The 20615-nt window shown below is 38.5% G+C and overlaps 2 long non-coding RNA genes across 2 annotated transcripts; both read left to right on the top strand.

Annotated features, from left to right (window-relative positions):
* Positions 1-5078: 5078 nt before the first annotated feature.
* LOC141351331 (uncharacterized) lies at positions 5079-6641 on the top strand. Its single transcript, XR_012359553.1, has 2 exons — positions 5079-5337; positions 5802-6641. It is a non-coding gene; the product is annotated as an uncharacterized lncRNA (long non-coding RNA).
* A 4157-nt stretch (positions 6642-10798) lies between these two features.
* LOC129450344 (uncharacterized) lies at positions 10799-20335 on the top strand. Its single transcript, XR_012359726.1, has 5 exons — positions 10799-11103; positions 11754-11881; positions 12089-12231; positions 12323-12416; positions 19713-20335. It is a non-coding gene; the product is annotated as an uncharacterized lncRNA (long non-coding RNA).
* The last annotated feature ends 280 nt before the right edge of the window (positions 20336-20615 follow it).

The following is a 20615-nucleotide window of genomic DNA, read 5'->3' as shown; positions in this document are numbered from 1 at the left end:
AGTACCTTGGCGGTAAAACAGTAGGTACTGTATAGTATGAATCCTGGTAGTATGAATGAGATTCGGACGTACTACATACGCCATGTTGCTACATCACGTGACATACGTCGTCATCACATCATGTCATTCCAGTGTGAAAACTGCCGCATGCCTCTTCTTCTTCGTTGGATAACTCCTCCGCCAGGGCATCATGAGATTGTGAAGTGTCCATCGTATGCACACTGCAAAATCTAACCGGAAGCAGGTCATCCGGGTACTTTTCGCATACTGTTTTTCGAATACTATGTATTCGGACATACTACTCGCCTCGCCTACTGCATTTCGCGTACTATATAATATGAAGTAGGTGGTTTCGGACGCAGCACATGTCTCTTATTTTGAAGTTCTGTCCTGTCTACCATGTTTTGTAGTGTATTGTAGTTCTTTTGTTCATTGGTTGGTGTGCTAATTGTTTCCCAGGTGTGTCCTATTGTCCCTGATTACTACTGTATGTGTAGGCTATATATAGCCCTACACTGTCAAAAATAAAGGTACAAAGCTGTCACTGGGGCAGTACCCTTTAAAAAGGTCATACTATGTACCATTTAGGTACAAATATGTACCTTTGAAGTACTAATAAGCACTTTTGGGGTACAAAGGTGTACCTTTTTGAAAAGGTACTGTCCCAGTGACAACTTTTGTACCTTTGTTTCTGAGAGTGTAGTGTTTCAGTGGTCCTGTGTCAGTCTTTGTTGGATGTTTGTGTTGTGTTCCTTGTCTTTTCGTGGTGGTGTGTGTTGGGTTCCTTGTCTTTTCGTTGTGTTTGGTTCCTTGTCCTTTCTTTGTGTTCTACCTATTTTGAGGATTCTTGTTTCTTGTTTAACTTTAATACATACTGCATATGGATCCTCTGCCTGTCTTCATCCCAACATTACAAAATGTATCAGAAGTATGCCAAAGATTTTTTTTTTACATTTTCCTCTACAGTAAATGTGATGATCATACAAGACTGAGTCTGTGGTCCGGTCATCAACATGGCGATTCCAAATGATCGTTATAAGGATGATATTTGAGTGATTTAAAAGAAATTTCCTTTTATATTCCATATTGTATAATAACAGCATGCATCAGGTTTGGAGGTGAATTAATAATGAACTTTAATTTTGTGTAAACTAAATTTACATTTAATTTACACATTTTGGCAGACAATTATATCCAAAAGCACTAACAGTACATTAAAGCTATACATTTTCTTAATCAGTATGTGTGCTCCGTATGCTCCCTATCTACCAATTAGTAGGCTGGTGATGGCGCAGTGGATAAGACACACGCCTTTGGTGTGAGAGACCCGGGTTTGAATCCACTGTGACACACCATTGTGTGAGCAAGACACTTAACCCCAGTTGCTACAGAGGTGTAGCAATTGAAAGTCACTTTGGATAAAAGCGTCAGCTAAATGAGTAAGTAACTGAGCTATACTGTAAAAACTTTAAAGGAACAGTATGTAAGAAATGTATATCAATTATTCATAAAATGGCTCTGATATGTCACCAGACATTAAGAAATCATTTTCATTTCAAATACTTATATCACTGACAACAGCGGTCCAGCCAGGATATTGTCATTTAGAAAGTGGAGTTCATTCCTCAACTGATGTTTATGTTGTCATGTTGTGTATTGGCCTCCAGTTGTGTGATTGCAGTACCAGTTTTGGCCACAATCCTACATACTGTTCCTTTAACTATGATCCATTCAATTTTTTGGTGATTTTTTTTCTTAAAAATATTGAGAACATAAGAAAGCTGTAAAGTTTGTCATTGTCCTACGTGTTATGGGTGGAAGCACTTGGCCATTGTTTGCCTACTTGCTATTCCATTTTGTGCTCTTGTGTTGTCTGTCTTGTGCTTTTCTGTTTTGTATTGTCCATGTACCAAGTGAAGTTTGTGAGTCTTGTTATACAGTAGAAATCTCTGTCAAGTTTATTGTTGTGTCATTCAAGTCTGTTTAGTGTGGAATTATGTTGTTTTTCCCCTTGTGGGCTTTTGCTTTGTTTATTCTAATAAACCTGAATTGTGTTCATCCCTGCCTCCATCTGGGTTTGTTCTTTCCATACAAATCATGACAATCACAAACAAAATTGTGTAGATGTAATCAAAAATCCTAAAGCAATGCAATAGAAAGTGAAGTCTACAAAAAAATTAGTAAATATGATTAAAAAATATTACATAAATGTATCTGAAAATGTTGTGAATATTATGTAATTTAAGAAATTAGTTGTATTTAATAAAGTACATTTGAAGAGCTCTTTTCCAAAACGCGATAAACACCATTTAAAAAAAAAAAATGAGTTTGTCATGTCATTTGGCTGTGTACTGAACCTATTCACTGCTCCATGAACGTTTCATGCCAAATCACTACATTTCCTGTTAAAATGTAGGTACAAGATGCCGTTCTTTTCCAAAACGCGATAAGCGCCGAGTCTATTTTTAGCCTAAACGCGATTTATCCTCTCGACCAATCAGACCTCGATGAGCGTTCGACGCAATCCAACGGCGGCACTCTGAACAGATGTTTGTTTATGTTCATTCATTCAAATTTTAATTTTGTGGTGGACTGAGAAATAAATTAATGTATGGAAATGTATAACGACGGATAAGGTTTAGATTAATCCAGGAGTAGACCTTAGTTATATTAGGACATTTAGTTCGTTTTTACAAACATACCTTACAAAAACAATACTGGTGTGCATCTTGAGACAAGACAATGATATATTTTCTGGGACTAGGATAAACCCTCACCAGGAAACCGCTGCTAAATGTGTAATTAGGCCTTCAGAATATAAGTTATTTAAATGCAAATAATGTACATGTTTCTTTGCAGGGTAGTTTTATATACACCAGGAATCTTTCACAAATAACTTTCTCTGATAATATGATGACTCCTGAGGACAATGGAGTGCAAAAAAGAAAAGTCAGACATTCCCGTGTTTCATTTTGTTGCAACAATAACAATTTCCAAGATGCGAATGAAAGGTCAAAGGGAAAGAACTCTGAATTTTACAATTACAGTGAACACGAGACTGATTTGTTTTGTTTTTACAGATGTCCGGCCTTACAGATGCCGAGGAGAACTGCACGTGGAAAACTGCATGTTGCTAGGAGACGGGTTTGTACGCTGCACTGATGAAATCTACAATTCATTATTATTCCATTCTCTTTCATATCCTTCACATTATCTTCTGCATTTGTTGTTTTCGGACTGAATCCAACCTTTTTATTACAGTGTCTTCTGGGGAATATAGTTCTTAGTGATGCCTAATACACTGGGATGGCACTGGATCTCACTGCAGTACGAACTTATCTCACTTTTTAAATGCTTAGTAAGCAAAGAGGCTTTTATGGATTGGATTCAATGTAGCTGCCAGCAGTCTGATTTGTTCCCTGATTGAAAAGGCAGAACAGTTGTGTCTTCTGTACTAGGATGTTTAACATTAATGACACCATTCCAGGTCTGAAATATTCATTACAACCAGCAGAAAATGATCTCGGGGACAACATTCGCTCATCTACACTTTGTAAAAAGATTAGGTTGAGGGTTCATGAGACATCTTTGATTTTGCCATTACACCAGCGATGTTGTACACATCTTTTGATTGTGACTGATTATGTTTGTCATCAACCTTGTGCCTTTTAATATATACGCTGATTTGATGATAAATGTCCAGAGTCTTCAGTGCCAAATCATACAATTTTCATGTTTCATTTGTACATTGACACTCATATAGTTTCTTTCAACTAAACCAAAGTACCATTTGATTGCGTAGTGGTTTTGACTACAGTACATATGTACACACATACATGTGTGTGCGTGTGTGTGTGTTTGAGTGATCATGATGACGACAGAATTTCAATTTTTGGCAACTATTCCTTTAAGACACGTTTACTTGGCCAGAAGGGTGACCACCCGTCCCGCGTAGCACGTGCGCGCACAGCGTTTGAAGCCAAGTTGTTGTCAACTTTTCGTTGTTGTCATGACAGCGCAGTCCGCACGCAGCCACACACGTGCATACCTTTTAGATGCGCGCTTTCCAATTTGAAAAATGGAGAAAGAGACTGAGTCTGACTCTGCACCGCCATCATTAATTACAAAGAGAATGTGTGGGTACAAGAAAGACGAAAATAAATATTTGTGGCTGAAAGTCCTAAAGGTGTCTCCAGAACACTGAACAGTTTTTTCCTGCGCCTGCCTTTACTAACATGCAAGTTCACCATCCTTCCTCTCCCTTCTCGTTCTGTGAACCTTGTAGTTGTGAGCAGTGATGCCGGTAACGCGTTACTTAGTAACGCGCTACTCTAATTTTACCACTTTTTTTAGTAACGAGTAATCTAACGCGTTAATATTTCCAAACCAGTAATCAGATTAAAGTTACTTATCCAAGTCACTGTGCGTTACTATTTTTTAAATTTTCCTTAGTAAAATATATATTTTCTTGTATATTTCTTCTTGCGTCTCGGGAAGTGAAGTCAAATGTGCGACAAGTCACGTGTTCAGCACGAGGACAATTCAGGTCACGTGTAAGCGACACAAACGTAAACAGCGTACAATGGAGAGAGAAGAGAGATGCAGCTACAAAAACACTACGTCAAATAAAAAATTAAAAAACATGTGGAGTCGCGGCACGGCGCAGACAGTGAAACTACCCACCCGGTGATGCGAAGCAGTGAGCAGGAGTTCATCCACTACCCAAACAACAAAAGCTGGACTTCAGTGCAAAACCAGTAAGTGTGGGAGAGTTTAAGAACGAAAGTAACAAAGCGATTTTCTCCGAGCCCTTATAACTTCTAAATCTCACTATGACAGCATATTAGCACATAACCTCTGAAAGAGTTGACAAAATCGCGTTATTTACTCACCGATTTCCACGTGTAGATCCAGAACTGTGTTTTCAATCATGATAAGTAAATTCCAAAAGCGGTCTTTTTTTCTTACAACGCGTTGTGTTTCTCGTTTCATGTGTTACAATACTGATAAATCTACAAGGTATATAACATCCTGAAGACTTCTCAGTTTTTCAAAATAAAAGTAAGTCGAGTTTATTCACCTTATTTTTCACGACAACAAGGGCGGCGCCATTTCGCTCATTTTGTCAATGTTCTTCCGGCCGCATAGACGATGAGCAGCTGAGGCAGTGACTCAAGGCGACGCGTTAAGCTTAAAAAGCTCACTCGAGCGCCTTTATGTTTCTTTCTTACCAATTTTAAGCCAACTGAGGAACACCCTTATCCCAAGTAATGGTTCGACTACGATGTTCCGGAAACTTTAAACCACGCCGGGTGTTGAAAAGGTGGCCAGTTTCAGGTAAGCTATCTTAGCTAACTTTGTGCTCGTTCGCCTAAAGTTAGATTTGTGAAGTCCGTTCTACAAATACACTTAAGATCAGTAACGTTAGTTTATAAAATGCAACTATTTTAATGGTTTTAATTGTCCACCTATATTTTTATATTTACGATAGTACAACGAGATATTATAGTACATTGCATTCTTACAGTAGCCCACGTGATTCCTACAAGTTACTGACATTTCAGATGCTAGAATGTCAGTTCATTTCTCATTCAGATATTGATAATGACCTATTAAACGACATATTATTTAACACTGAAGTTAAAGGTTGTGTGCATAATGTTACTGTTTTTTTTTTTAATGCATCTCTCTCTTACACACTGTTCTGTTTAAGTATGGTTGCCATTTATATATTAATTCTCATGATGCAAGTTTATTTTAATACTAACATAAAAATGTTTATGGTTATATTGTTTTCACAGATGCATTGATGTGTAGTGATGCAGTGGACAACTGTGAGGATGATACAATCAACATGTTCCTAAACTGTGATGCAGAAACACAATGGGAGGATCCATCCGTCTCTGACCAGAACTACACTTTAAAATCACAACTCAACTTGAAGCAACCTACATCTGATATGGGAAAACAATGGTGCAGTTTCCCGGACAGGGCTTATGCTGGTCCCAGGCTAAAATGCATATTTGAGCTACAATAATTTAAAAACACCTTTTCCTGACATACCTCAACATATATGAGTGCCATTGTTTTGTCACAAGATGCGCACCAGTCTTGTTTTTTTGTAGGGTTTGTTTGTAAAAACTAAAATGTCCTAATATAATTAAATCCTAGTCCTGTAAACCCTGTCCGAGAAACTGCTTCAATGTGTTGAGCTGGCACAAATGTACATATCTCTACTGAGAAACAACCATCTTTCTCAGCTTTACACAGGGTTGATATTGCATCCATTACACAGTCGCCAAGCACTTTACCAGTACACACACCAACAGCTTCCAGATAAACACTTGGGATCAGCTCCTGATGACTCCGATAAAGCTGTGTCTTAATTTATTGCAGGGTGGTCTTGCTTTACCTGTTGTAAAGTTACATTAAACCTTCAAATGTGATCAGATGTCATGCAGTGATATTAAACATTTACAGTCTGATCAGATGTTGTGCATTTATATTAAACCTTTACAATGTGATCAGATGTTGTGCAATTATATTAAACCTTTACAATGTGATCAGATGTTGTGCAGTTATATTAAACCTTTACAATGTGATCAGATGTTGTGCATTTATATTAAACCTTTACAATGTGATCAGATGTTGTGCATTTATATTAAACCTTTACAATGTGATCAGATGTTGTGCAATTATATTAAACCTTTACTATGTGATCAGATGTTGTGCATTTATATTAAACCTTTACTATGTGATCAGATGTAACCTCCCATGCAGTTATATAAACCTTTACAGTGTGATCAGATATTATCTGTAAGGAATTTCTTAAATCATATGTGAGCTTTGTAGATTCCACTTAAAAGGATTTAAGTCTCCTGATTTGAAGGAATAAGTGTTGGCAAGTTTGCAAATGAATTCTATCATGGTACCACATAAAAACGAAATAGTTATTGGACTGGCTAAGGTGCACATTTGCTTTAAAAAAAAAAAGACGAAATCAAATATTGGTAGGCATAAGTACTTTAATAATTTCCAATGCTGATCCATCAACTCCTGACAGGACAAGGTAATATGTCCCATAGGTTACTTGCCGCGGCCGCTTCATATCGTCTTACCACGAGACGATTGATGGGACGATATAAGACTATCCGAGCGTCTTATGAAGTTTTCTCCGTGCTCCTAATTTAAAACATTAACAGCAGTAGCGATATTTGTCATTTGGCTAAAGTTATAGTGAACTACAAACAATCTTCTAACCCCCAAACTAACCACCGAATGCACTGTGCCATATTAGCAGCGGAAGTCGGTTGACAAAATGCGGAAGAGCGAAGAATTAAAAAGGGGCGTGGCGGAATAAGGTGAATAGAGTAAATAGATCCTGTCGGGTCAAAAGTAACACTTAGTTTTGTCCCGCTGCTAATACTGTGTATAATATGGTAAAAAATTGATATTATTCTAATTTGATTTAATTTTATTTTCATAGTGTTCAAACTATTGAATTTTTTTTTTAGTCTCAGCAATTTAAGTTTGTACTGTTGGTTGCTTTTGAAACATTTGATAAAATAAAAATGTAATTTAATTATTTTTTACAAAGATAAATGACAAAATAAGTTTGCAGTTACATATTAAAGAGGTCATAGTAATATATATTTAATAAAAACAAGTGTAACACAAAAATCTATCATGTTTTGTTGTGTTACTTTTGACCCACCTGTGTGTTACTTTCGTCCCTGCTGTCAAGGTCAACAGTAACAATTCACTACTCTTGTTTAAAGTGAAATTATACAGACGTCGTTTTACATTTGTTCAAAATTCCAGCTGGTTTTGATAGACCACACTTGTGAGTTATTGACCACAGCAAAAATATATCTCTGTCTAAAACATTAGCTTTTAAAATTAAGTTTTTCTGAAAATGGCCCCTGCTCACCCCTATTTATGTTAAGTGAAGTCAAGAAAGACTCATATATATATTTTTTAGTTTTTTAAAACACAACAGTTCAACTTAAAATGTCAGGAGATACATTGTTGACGTTACTGTTAAAAATGCACTTCCAATAAAGTGAGTGTTGGCAAAACCGATTGTCAATGTTGAGGCAGTGGGGGTGTTGGCAGCTACTGGAATGTAACTAACAAAGTAACTTGTAATCTAACTTAGTTACTTTTAAAATCAAGTAATCTGTAAAGTAACTTAGTTACTTTTTAAATGAGTAATCAGTAATCAGTAATCAGATTACTTTTTCAAAGTAACTGTGGCATCACTGGTTGTGAGTTAAGACTTTTTTTAACTGTTTCTGTGTTGTTGAGCAACTTCAATCCCTGTTAATTCTATAATTTTATATTATAATTTATTTAAAGTGAATAAATTGTAATGAAAAATAAATTAAATAGCTAAAGTAAATCGTAAGTGGAAGTACATCTGTCAATTCATTGAATGTTCAAAATATTATGAATCTTTATTTTTTTTTAAATACACATTGGTTGGCCTATTCATGAGCATACATCAGCAATTAAACATGTTTAGGGGAATAGGGCATTATTAATATGCCATGTACACGGCAAAAAAAAAAAAAAAAAAAAATCAAGAAAAAAAATCTTTGTATTTTTGTCTTGTTTTCAGTTAAAATATCTAAAAATTCTTAAATTAAGATACCTTTTCTTCAGGATCAAAACGACCCAAGAAAATAAGTCTAGTTTTTAGACCAAAAATATCAAAGATGTGATTTTGTGCATAAAACAAGGAAAGAAATCTACCAATGGGGTAAGCAAATTTTTCCTGAATTTAGTGTTTAAGAAAAATGTTCAAGATTTTTTTACTTATCCCATTGGCAGATTTTTTATTTTTTTTTGCTGGTTTTGTGCACAAAATCACTTAAATTTGATATTTTTTTGTGTAAAAACTAGACTTATTTTCTTGGGTCGTTTTACTCATCAAGAAAAAGCGTCTTCATTTAAGAATTTTTTGATATTTTTACTGAAAACAAGACCGTACAAAATACTACGAATTTTTTTCTAAAAAATAATTTTTTGCAGTGTAAGGTGGTATGTGCTAGAAATGGGTTAACCACTATCAATAAGTCGACCTGTGGGTTGAATGCACCGCCGGGCCAGGGAGTGTCCCACATTGTCCCTCAGAAACATACCCCTTGTCCCCCCTTGGGCTTATTAGCAGGTGGTCACCTTATTGGCCAGCTGGTTTGATAAATAGCTTATTTTCTTTTGCACAGAAATCATTACTGTTGTCATTCTTCCTATTGCCGTAGTCAGGTATGGCAATTACATTACCGTCCCCAGTAATTGCATATCCACTACCAAAGTTAAATTGCCGTCTTTAAGGAGATTGCTGCATTTTGTAATACCTTCAACTACCCGCTTATTCCCTTTCATTTATTGATCAGCGCCGTTTAGGAATATTATGTTTATATTTTTATTACATCTAAGATTGCCCAATGTCCAGTGCAGCATTCATTACATTAAATTGGCCGACAGGGTTCAGCCTGAACCTCTCTGCCAAAACTCCCCCGTCACTCTCGGGAAATTGGTTGCGCACAAACCCCACAGGAAAGTCCCATGTGCCTGGGTGCAGTCTGGAGAAATAAAATCACATCTCAATCTCTTTCCCTCTCGTTTAAAAGTTGATTCACGGTGCGTTTTCAATCCCATCCCCCTGTGAGCAGTCTGGAGCGCAGTAGGTGATCGAAAACACAGTGTCGATTACGGAAATGGTCATCATCATTTCTTTAAATCTTGAATGGATGCATGGCGATCCCCTCACCTGTTCTGCGTATTTTAAAAAAGGCCCAAACTGCATCCGCATCTATATTTATGACACGGCCTCGCCACAGAACTGGATGAGATTGAGGCCTCTACTCTCCGCGAGTTCACTAATAGGAATAAAAAATTCCACTCTCACTTTCTCACACGCTCACAAACACACAGAGGACTTTTCATTTCAGGAGAACTCGGAATATATATGAATATATATTGAACTTTCTGCATACGAACTGACTAATATGTTTTGCTGACTTCATATTCGTTTCAATTCTAAAAGAGTTTGTCTCTGATTAAAAGACAGAAGGGAAAGGATTAGCCGCTGAGGGAAATGGATTTCACTGCTGCCCTCCAAAAACAGATCTATGCTACTTTTATTTTCATCCTCCGTCATAATAATGTCTTCCTTTGATCACCTTGAAGGCTCCTTCCACACAAGGATTTCTATTTTTTCTATTATTGCATTGAAGGAAAGTTCAAACAGACATCCATTACATTTTTCATTTTATTTCTTCTCTTGGCTTGTCACCACTCATGTTTCAATTTGCCATCTAATTATGTATATTACTGATAATTATATTACTCAAGCCTGGATCAAGTAGTGTTGAATTGACTTTGATTTGGTTATGTCGTCGTTCAGCGAGGTTAATGTTTGATGTGAAGCCCTGTGCTTGAGGTAGAGGACAAATAGAAACCCATTGCTCAGCATGTAGTGCAAAAGTCAAGGGAACACCTGTAAGGTGCCAGTCTGAGCATACGAAATGGCAAAGAAAAGATCGGTAGGGGGAGATCACATATTATGAAAGCCTTATCGTAGGTTTAAACAGAGAACTGTTTAACTATATACTGTGTAACTGAAATGAAGTTTTCAATTACTACAATTTACAGTAACAAGTGCTCACTCTATTAACTGTAGTAAAACATTTCTTTTTGTTTTAATGAGAGCAATTTGCACAAGTAGGCTGGATTCCTGTTTCTGCTCACACTTTTCTTTTGACATTTTATTCACTGAAAAAAGTGCACAACGCATGTCATTACTCTAAAGAAGATTTTATATTTGATCTAACTCAAAAAAATACATTTTCTGTCCAGCCATCAGTTTTATGTAAAAAATGTGTTTGATTTAAATTAAAAGTAAGTCCTGTTGGTGTAAAGTAAATACATTTCTGTAAATTAAATTAAAAATATTAGTTTCCATTGTCACGTGACTTACGTAACGTCATGCTGGTTGGTGCGTAAGGACGTTCAGCTGAAGTTCAGCTTTCCGCCATCTTGATTTACACTGCACCGATGGATGAACTCCGCGTGGTACAATGGGATTCAAGAAAATTGGTAAGTAATTTTAAACATACGTTTTGGCGTATTATTAACATTATACACGTGTGATTGTACTGTTGTTTTACATACGGTTAGTATTACTTAGTGCTGTAACTGTTACCGGTCGGATCGCAGTTGATTAAGCGTGACGGTTCGGCTCACATGCGATTCGCGGATTAATGCGCAAATTAAAATAGGAAACGTTTAATCATTTGCACGTGTTTTAAAGGCTTGCAGATGTTAATATCAAAGTGATTTTAAGCAATTTCACCGCAAAAAGGCGCTAAAGTGAGCAGTTTCTATAGGCATGCGGATGAATGTGTCTCTATGCCCTTCAAAGATCAGAACTCTTGATGTGTAAACTTTAGCGACAGTTTTGCTACTTTGCCTCATACTGTAGTCGATTAAAATGCATTTGGCTGTTTATACTGCATCTCCTTCCGGAAGCGCTGTTTGAAAGTCGCGCAGCGCTCCGTTTCTGTGTAATTATGCACTCAAAACTGCACACGTGGAGAGACGAGCAAACATAAAATCGTTCGGTTCTTGACAGGGTCCATACAAACAAAATGATCTCCACAGTATTCTTTTTTAAATAAAAACTTGTGTTTATGTCACAAGATGTAGTGAACATGTAAATGTCTAGCAATTATCTATTATTTGTTCAGGCCAATCATATCCCATCCCTGGATAGACATCAGCAAACATTATGACAAAGACGTTTGCCTTACGCAGACAAGAGATTGTGGAAAACCAACCTACTGTTCAAGAACTGCAAGAAAGATTGCCAGAGGAGGTAAAAGCATTTATTTTATTATAAAATGTTAAAATGTGACTTGTACTGAATTAACCATAGTTTTTACCATAGGATGTAGTGCTTTTGAAAATGTTTTAGATGCTCTAATTATATATTCATTAAATGTTTTTTGTGTATATCTATTTTTACAACTAGTTCTAGAAATAATTTTTTCAGAAGTGTATTTTCTGTTTCTCTTACTTTCAGATTAATGCAGAAATGTGCATCACGATCTTACCTTGAAAATCAAGATTTATGGCCTCTTTGGACAGACAGAGCTCTCATGTTATTAGGAGCAAAGGTGGAGTCCTCCATGAAAAACTAAGGACACTATTAAAGTTATGGATCAGGTATTGGTTGCATGCGAACAAAATTGCTTGTGGCAATTAATTTAGTAGTATTTTGGTCTAAAATAAACAATACATCTTGAACATTTTGTAGAGTCTGGACATAGAAATCAGAAGAGAAAGCCTGCTGAAGTGCCTGATTCATGTACTTTGGTGAAGATGCAAGCTGTCTGATCAAAGAATACCAGGTAATGTAGACAATGCAAACTACTGAAAGTTTCTCCAACCATGGTTGCCTTAAAGGGATGGTTCACCTTGGGATGGAAAAGTCTGTCATCGTTTGCTCATCCTCGTGTTGTTCTAAACCTGTGTGAATTTCTTTTTTCTGATGAACACAAAAGATATTTTGAAAAAATGATGGTAAACACACAGCAGATAGTGACCATTAACTTTAATAGTAGGAATAAAAAAATATGATGGAATTTAATGGGTACCGTCAACTGTGTGCTTACCATCATTTATGAAAATATTTTCTTCATTTATCACAATACTTCCAAAATATTTTTCCTACTATAGAAGTCAATGAACACTATGCTGTGTGTTTACCATCATTTCTCAAAATATCTTCTTTTGTGTTCATCAGAAAAAATACATTTATACAGGTTCAGAACAACATGAGGATGAGTAAATGATGACAGAATTTTCATTTTATGATTAACTATCCCTTTAAAGGAAAACACCACAGTTTTTTAATATTTTATTATGTTCTTACCTCAACTTCAACGAATTAATCCATCCCTATCTTTTTTCAATAAGTACACTTAATCTTTGTACAGTGTGTCGTAAATGTGTTAGCATTTAGCCTTGCCCTATTCATACCTTAGGTTCCAAACAGGGATACATTTAGAAGCCACCAAAGGGGCCAGTCACACCAAAAGCGCTTTAAACGCTTGCAGTGCGATGCCGCTTTTCATATTGCTAAGCAACCACCGAGTCAGCTGTCTTGTCAATCAAATATTGAAGCGTGAGCGCTCTTTTGCTGTTAACTGTCATATTAGCAGAAACTTTAAAAAGAGGGCGCTTGGTCTGACCTTGTTTTAGGGTGAGAGGTGCACAAACACGCAGGAGAGAGTGAGCGAGTGGAGTCCGGTTCTTCAAAGCAACTGTAAACTTCCCTCACCACAACGTAAGGCCCGCCTCTACCCTCATTCGATTGATCAATGGAAAGAGGCGAATGACGTCGGGCGCGTCTCCGCTCTCAGCCCTCATTCAGAAACGCGTGCGCGGCAGGCGGCAAAAAAAACGCAAGGCGCTCGGCGCGCATGAACAGCGCGCGAACGCGCCCTGCCCATAGAATATCATTCAAAAAAGGCGCCTGCAACTGCCATAAACGCTTTTGGTGTGACTGGCCCCAAACACTTCCATGTTTTCCCTATTTAAAGACTGTTACATGAGTAGTTACATAAGTAAGTATGGTGGCACAAAATAAAACCTGGTGATTTTCTAAGCGGATAAAAAGTGAGAACTATATTGTATGGCAGAAGAGCACTTAGTTTGCAGCACTCGGACCTCGGTCGCAGTAACATCATCAGAACTCTCCCTCAAATTCTAAAAAAAGGGGGACTAGTCAGGTATGATGGTGTTACTGCATGCTGTTTGGATCCTAAGGAATGAATGGTGCTGAGCTAAACGCTTACATATGCACGCTACAGCAATTAAAGTATTAGCCCACTTCTGAATTAAACATTCCTCATAATTTACTCACGTTCAAAACTTTCTTTCTTCACTAAATAAAAGAGATTAAGGTTTTTGATGAAAACATTCCAGGATTATTCTCCATATATAGTGGACTTCAATTACACACAAATGGCTGAAGTATTCTTCAGAGAATTTACGCTGTATGTCCTACGCCTTTCTTATTCTACTTACGGAACAAACGCACGCAGCACCAGTTCTGTTTTTTCTGTAAGTAGAATATGGAAGGCGTAGGACAGGGCTATTCAAATCTTACCCTGGAGGGCCAGAGCACTGCAGAGTTTAGCTCCAACCCTGATCAAACACACCTGAGCAAGCTAATCAAGGTCCTTGTCACAGGTCGGAGAAGCGGACCGCCCCTGTCGCGGGTCACGCTCCTCCTATTTCCACCCCAAGGAGGTCCCAAAACACCCCAATGACCAGACAGACAAAGAATTAAAATCTAACAACTTTTATTTAAAAATTTAAAATGGTAAATAGGGGGAACTAAATACTTAAAAAGAACATATCAGTCCTCAGGCCTTCATAGCAAGGGGGGGGGGGGGTGTTTAGGAGGCTCTGGGCCCTTTGCTGTGGGAAGAGGCAGGTATTACACAGGTGACTGGGAATTTTAACTTTTCCTCCTCAGGTTCGTGGCTGTAAGAAATTCACAGGTGACTGGGAACTTTAACTTTTCCTCCTCAGGTTTGGGTTCGTGGCTGTAAGCAGAGGTAAGAATTACACAGGTGACTGGGAACTTTAACTTTTCCTCCTCAGGTTCGTGGCTGTAAGCCGAGGTAAGAATTACACAGGGGACTGGGAACTTTAACTTTTCCTCCTCAGGTTCGTGGCTGTAAGCAGAGGTAAGAATTACACAGGGGACTGGGAACTTTTCCTCCTCAGGTTCGTGGCTGTAAGCAGAGGTAAGAATGACACAGGTGACTGGGACTTTAACTGTTCCTCCTCAGGTTCGTGGCTGTAAGCAGAGGTAAGTGTTACACAGCTGGCTGGGACTTTAACTTCTCGTACAAACACAATGGTTATTCCACACAACTTTCGCTCTAGGGCCGTGGGCTTACAGGGCGGTGTTCAACACAGGGTGCATTCGACTTCGGGTATGGTCGTGCAGAGCCGAACGCTTCCCTTGCTCCTCCTCCACTTACGGTTCCAGAGATACTGAGCAGCGGCGAACCTTTGAAGAGGCTCCACACAAGGATTGTTATCGTATGAAGACGTTATAACAGTAACCCTTCGTCCAAGAACAATAATTACAAGATGGTTTACTCACACTGGTATGCAGGTACACTTCACCACTCCCCTCTTTCAGAGCCAGGAAAAGGATCCGTCACTTTATACTCAGGAAATCCTATTGGCAACTACCTTTAACCCACGCTCCACTAGCCTCAACGTGCTGTGATCTCCTCACGACTCCTCTGACCTCGAAGTGGCTTCTGTCAACACAAGCACAGCACTACACTGCAAGCTTTAGGTGTACACACGCACAGTGAAGACAAGGACTCACCCACGACACTCCACACACTTTAAGTGACTAAGGACTGAGTTGGTTGGGCGTTATTCTCGGTGGAGGGGGAAAAGTGCCTACAGGATGGACGCCAGACCTCCAGTGTTTACTCCTAGTTGTACTCCTCGGCTCACCCACGCTTCTCTCCACAGTGGGGCCACAACTCTGTGTGCTAGACTCACAACACACGTCAGGTAATATACCCTCTTCAATACCACATGGTACGCTGGATCATGTTACTCACGTGAAAGGCCACTACTTCGCAATGCTGGCTTCCTACGGTGTCTTCCAGTATTACTCTTTGGCTCACCCACGCTTCTCTCCACAGTGGGGCCGCAACTCTGTGTGCTAAACTCACAACACACGTCGGGTAATATACCCTCCGTTCCACACTACGTAATACAATCTATGATGTTATTCGCGTGCCATTGGCAATTCTTCACGACACTGTCGTCTTCCAATGCTACTCCCCGGCTCGCCCACGCTTCTCTCCACGGTGGGGCTGAACGCTGGTTATCAAACTCACAACACACATCAGGTAATGCACTCTTCTTAATACTTCGTGATAAACGTAGCTTGTTACTCACACTTCGTGATAAACGTAGCTTATTCACACTCCCCGATGACTCTCTGCTGTTCTTGTTCCTGTTTACAGCTTTTCCGCCGCTGTAGATCGTCCTCAACGACAACTCCGGTGAGTATTCTCCAATGTTACTCTGTTTCTTCTTATAAAGACTTCGCCCAGGCCTCCGCTCTTTCCACACCGGATCGGTCTCTGTGACCACGCACCACACAACAATCGCAGAGACGAGCACTTTTTCTGTGGTGCTCCTGTAATATACAGCCACAACTCCTTGCTTTTCGCCTCTCTTGGCCCCGCACTCTTTCCGCTCGCTTTTAAAGCGATCAACGGCGCTCTAGACTCTTCAAAGGAAGTGTGAGTTCTGGTCCGCCTTTAACGGAGCGGAGCTCGCCCCGAAAATCAACTCCTCTCTCTGGTGTTTCTGCCGCTCTATTTATATGTCCCATCCTCACACATCCTCCAATCACAAATTACCACCTTAATTCTTCTCACCTGTGGCTCGTAAAGCCCCGATTGTGTTGCCATTGGAAACCAGGAAGTACTGGTGTTTGAAATGTTCGGCCTGGGCGGAAACCATCTTCGGGCGGAACCAATCTTCGCCACTTTTGGTTCCGCCCTATAATAGTCACCATGTGACATCCCCCCCGCCAAACAATTTTAGTCCCTAGAACGGGCTCTTCTTGGTGACAGGAAAAATCGAGTAGGGTCTTTAAATACGTGGTAGGCCATTGGGGGGCCTTGGTCGCTCAACCCGGGGTGGACTGCCGACTACGCCAAATCTGTCACAGGTAGGAGGAGCGTGACCCGCGACGGGCGGTCCGCTTCTCCGACCTGTGACATCCTCATGATCACTAGACAATCACAGGTGGGTAAGTTTGATTAGGGTTGGACCTAAACTCTGTAGTGCTCGGGCCCTCCAGGGTAAGATTTGAATAGCCCTGGCATAGGACATACAGCGTAAGCTCTTTGAAGAATACAGAAAGCTGAAGCAAGGCGATCATTTGTGTCTGTTAACCAAATACAGTTGTATTTTTTTTTAAACAGCCGATCATTTCTTTGATAATAAACTTATTCCTCATCTGGTATAGTTTAAAGCCCTTTGAAGCTGCACTGAAACTGTCATTTTTACCTTCAGCCATTTGGGCATCATTGAAGTCTTCTATATGGAGAATAATCCTGGAATGTTTTCATTAAAACCTTAATTTATTTTTGACTGAAAAAAGTCATGAACATCTTATAATTTACTCACCTCGATGTCATCTAAGGCAGTGGTTCTCAAACTGGGGTCCGGGGCCCCCAGGGGGGCCGCGAGATGGTGCCAGGGGGGCCCCAATTTTATGGCATTTTATAAAATACATTAATTTATCATGAATTCTGTGTAATTAAACCTAAAAAAATAAGGCTACTAACCAACAGCACTAATTTGTATAACTTAAAATGTTAAATATTAGAACAGTTTTTTGTCATAAATTTTCTTTGGGGGGGCCGCGAAGGAATGCACCGTACACAAGGGGGGCCGCACGCGGAAAAAGTTTGAGAACCACTGATCTAAGGAATTTTTATTCAGAAGTGGACTCATATTTTAAGTTGCTCGCACTGAGACATGAGAGGTATGTATTAACATGTCTACCTTGAGGGAAAAACATAGTGAATTATGGAAAAGCTGTGGCGGTTTCTTTTAAAGGAATAGTCTACTAATTTTCAATATGTTATTACCTTAACCAAGAAGAGTTGATACATCCCTCTATCATCTGTGTGCGTGCACGTAAGCGCTGGAGCGCGCTGCGACACTTCGATAGCATTTAGCTTAGCCCCATTCATTCAATGGTACCAATCAGAGATAAAGTTAGAAGTGACCAAACAAATCAACGTTTTTCCTATTTAAGACGAGTAGTTATACGAGCAAGTTTGGTGGTACAAAATAAAATGTAGCGCTTTTCTAAGCGGATTTAAAAGAGGAACTATATTTTATGGCGTAATAGCACTTTTGGGAGTACTTCGACTCGCCTGAAAAGTCCCTTCCCCTTCTCACTCTCATAATGGGAGAGGGAGGGAGTTACTGCGCCGAGTAGAAGTACTCACAAAAGTGCTATTACGCCATAACATATAGTTCCTCTTTTAAATCCGCTTAGAAAAGCGCTACGTTTTATTTTGTACCACCAAACTTGCTCGTATAACTACTCGTCTTAAATAGGAAAAACGTTGATGTGTTTGGTCACTTCTAACTTTATCTCTGATTGGTACCATTGAATGAATGGGGCTAAGCTAAATGCTATCAAAGTGTCGCAGCGCGCTCCAGCGCTTACGTGAATGCACACAGATGATAGAGGGATGTATCAACTCTTCTTAGTTAAGGTAATAACATAGTTTAATATTGAAAATGAGTAGACTATTCCTTTAACAGAGGTCTTCTCAAGCCTTGATGGTGAATAAAACATGGAAAAATTTTGATTTGGTTGTGCAATATTGCTTAAAGGAATAGTCTACTCGTTTGCCATATTAAACTATGTTATTACCTCAACTTAGACGAATTAATACATATCTTTTTTCAATGCGTGTACTGTACAGTGCGTTGTGAATGTGTTAGCATTTAGCATAGCCCCATTCATTCCTATGGTACCAAACAGGGAAGCCACCAAACACTTTCATGTTTTCCCTATTTAAAGACTGTTACATGAGGAGTTATACCAGTTAGTATGGTGCCACAAAATAAAACTTTTTTGGTACCATAGGAATGAATGGGGCTAGGTTAAATGCTAACACATTCACAACGCGCTGTACAGTGCAGGCATTGAAAAAAGATAGGTATGTATTAATTCGTCTAGGTTGAGGTAATAACATAGTTTAATATGGCAAAAGAGTAGACTATTCCTTTAAAAGTAGTTCAAGTAATTGTGTTATTTACACATTCTTTTGTGTTCTGTGGAAGAAATCACACAGGCTGATATTTTGAAGAATGTTGTTAAGAGCCCCCCCATTTACCTGCATTGGTTTTGTGTCCATGCAATAAAAAATGAAAATTTTGTCATACTCTCCTCTTGAAATAAATCGTACACATTTTATTTTTACGCTGAACACAAATTAAGATATTTTAATTAAAGTTAGCAACAGATGTTTGGGCTCTACATTGACCTCCATAGTAGGAAAGCAAACAAAATTGTGTAATACATTTTCAGATGAAGGGGTGTTTTCTTCCTCCACAATCCCCATAGATATATACACTAGATGTCGCCTTGGGGCTCTGAGCATGCGTCAAAACCGCCGCCATCTTAGAAGAGGGGTCTTGTCATAGGAAGTATCTAGGTAAAGGTGCCATCTCCGCCTGTACTTCGAATTCATGAACGATGCCGGACTTTTGAGCTGCGCATGGATGAAAGGGCTACTAGCACTATGCATTACAGTTAGAAAAAGTAAATTTTCATAAAATCAAAACTTTTTATTTTTTCCTGTACTAATGCTAAATACATGTCTGACTGTTCAAACGAACCAAAAGAAAACCAAGAAAATCGCGTTCATGACGATTTATGGTGATTTTATTTCTGTTACACCATTGCCTACAATGACGCTGATGCGGGATTCCCCTGTTTTAAGATGGCGGCTCTGTTTGACGCATTCGGTCCAATGAACTGCCGTAGCCAAGGCTACATCTAGTGTACATATCTATGCACAGTCCCTAAATTGGTCTCTGTTCTTGTATGTTTTTAGGCTGACCAGAGGGAAGAAGCGGAGAGGGAATTCAAAAAGACCACCATGTAATTTTTTGTGATCCGTGAAAGTGATGCTCTTAATCCTGCACTGGACATTTCCATTTTCATTGACGGTGTGGAGTAATAAATGAGTTGCCCTCTTTTGCATGTGCATGTTTGGACTCATTTGAACTGAACTTAAAACATCCTGATGGACTCAAATATAACTTTTAAAGCCTTTCAAAAAAAATGTCATGGACCTAGACAGTAAGCAGATGAGCCGAAGGGTGCAGAACCCCTCTTCAAAACTGCAGGAGTACATTTTTTTCCTTTGACCCAGCTACTGAAGGTAAATTTTTTGAGCCTTTTATACAACATTAACTGTAATACTGTTTACTAAACCTGATTTGTTTTATCTTGATTAAGTTTTATGGTTTATCTATCAACCATAACTGATTCTTATTTAGAATTTACATTTTATCCAGTGTGTCTACAAATACTAAAAACTGTTATACATTATGTGTTTTTATAACAATACTATACACATTGTTGAAGTGTTTTATGACAAATTGTCATGATTATAATGTGTTTACATTGTAAGATAGTGTGTATTTGTACAAAAATGTGTATTATGACAAAATAAATTGTCAAAAGTTTGATGCTTGAAGTCATTCATCTTAGACAGATGGTAAAATTACACATTTTGAAAGTAAATAATTTTTTTTTATATTAAATTAATATTTTAAATTGTATTTGGTTGGATATTTGGTTAGATGTAAAGTAAAACTTTTGCGTCAACTTGTTACAACTAATTACTTTACTTTTTATCAACCTAAAATTTTTACTTTGAACAGAATGAACTATCCATTACTTGGCCAAAGCAAAAAGTATCTTTGAATCAAATACGTTTTTTAAGTTAATG

The sequence above is a fragment of the Misgurnus anguillicaudatus genome, chromosome 20 (genome assembly GCF_027580225.2).
Source record: "Misgurnus anguillicaudatus chromosome 20, ASM2758022v2, whole genome shotgun sequence".
NCBI classification, from domain to species: Eukaryota; Metazoa; Chordata; class Actinopteri; order Cypriniformes; family Cobitidae; genus Misgurnus; species Misgurnus anguillicaudatus.
This window is presented reverse-complemented; position numbering and strand designations above follow the sequence as displayed.